Source organism: Heptranchias perlo, chromosome 20, assembly GCF_035084215.1.
Source record: "Heptranchias perlo isolate sHepPer1 chromosome 20, sHepPer1.hap1, whole genome shotgun sequence".
Classification (NCBI taxonomy): domain Eukaryota; kingdom Metazoa; phylum Chordata; class Chondrichthyes; order Hexanchiformes; family Hexanchidae; genus Heptranchias; species Heptranchias perlo.
Genome location: NC_090344.1, coordinates 15,954,953 through 15,956,381, shown reverse-complemented (window position 1 = coordinate 15,956,381; position 1,429 = coordinate 15,954,953). Strand labels below are relative to the sequence as shown.

At 42.5% G+C, this 1,429-nt stretch overlaps 1 non-coding gene across 1 annotated transcript; it reads right to left on the bottom strand.

The window, feature by feature from the left end:
- Window positions 1–1,113: 1,113 nt before the first annotated feature.
- Window positions 1,114–1,202, bottom strand: trnap-cgg (transfer RNA proline (anticodon CGG)). The gene is given in 2 exon segments: window positions 1,114–1,149; window positions 1,167–1,202. It is a non-coding gene; the product is annotated as a tRNA-Pro (tRNA).
- Window positions 1,203–1,429: the final 227 nt, after the last annotated feature.

The window sequence follows — 1,429 nt, the reverse complement described above, 5'->3', positions numbered from 1 at the left end:
GCCTTATGCGCAATTCAGTGAGATCCTGGTTGATATGTAACCTAACTGCATATTATCGCCTTAGCCCCATGTCCCTTAATGCCTTTGGTTAACAAAAATCTATCAATCTCAGGTTTAAAATTAACAATTGAGCTCGCATCAACTGCCGTTTGCGGAAGAGAGTTCCAAACTTCTACCTCCCTTTGCTTGCAGAGGTGTTTCCCAACTTCACTCCTGAAAGTCCTGATCCAATGTTCAGGCTGCTTCCCCGAGTCCGAGACACGCTAACGGGCGGAAATCTTTTTTTTCTATTTACCCCATCAGTTCCCCTTAATATTTTGAAATGTTCGATCAAATCAGCACTTAATCGACTGAATTCGAGGCAAACCCGAGTTGATGTAATCTCTCCGCGTAATTTAAACTGTGGAGTCCAGGCAACATTCTAGTAAATCGACGCTGCACTCCCTTCATAGCGAATATATCCTTCCGAAGGTGCGTTGCCCAGAACTGAAGGCAATACTCCAGGTCTGGTCTAACCAGAGCTTTGTATAACTGTATCATAACGCTTATCCCCTTGAATCTAGTCCTCTGGATATAAAGACCAACATTCCATTAACCTTTTTGATTATTTTTTGCACCTGTCCATGACATTTTAATGATGTATGTTCATGGACCCCTAAGTCTTTTTGGACCTCCACTGTTTCGAGCTTTTCACCATTTCGAAAGTACTCTGATTTATCCTTTTAGGTCCAAAGTGGATGACCTCACACTTGACGAAATTCATATCGATTTGCCACAATTTTGCACGTTCATTTTTTATATTAATGCCTCACTGTAATTTTATGCTTTCATCTGCACTGCTTACAATGCTGCCCATCTTGGTGTCATCGGCAAACTTGGATATGTGGCTTTCCATCCCGTCATCTAATATCCGCCTGAATTGGGAAAAATCCAAATTCAGTTTCAATCTCCTCATCATCTTGAGACATTTTATTTGCTTCATGTGTATTGGGTCGACGAAACTTCGGCATTCAGTCCACTGGAGCTCAAACATCCTCCGGATATAATTCAGTTCCACCAACAGCAAAACTGAAAAGATGTGAGAAGACAATTGGTGACTTTTCACTAAAAGGAGGGCTCGTCCGGGATTTGAACCCGGGACCTCTCGCATATCACTCAATGAAACTCCCGAAGCGAGAATCATACCCCTAGACCAACGAGCCGCTGTTACTTTAGTTGTGCAGCCAGTGTAAAAGTTGGTTGCGTCTCACAGCCGATCGCCCATCCTTTCAGACCTCTTCGATCCATCCAATCTCGTTTTCTATTCGGGTGGACAGCAATATCAAGTTGTGCACCAACTATTTCCAATCACCAATATTAGTCTCACTTTACCAAATTGCTTTCGAGTGCACAACTTGAGTTATCAAGTAAGACGTTTCAGAATTAGTTG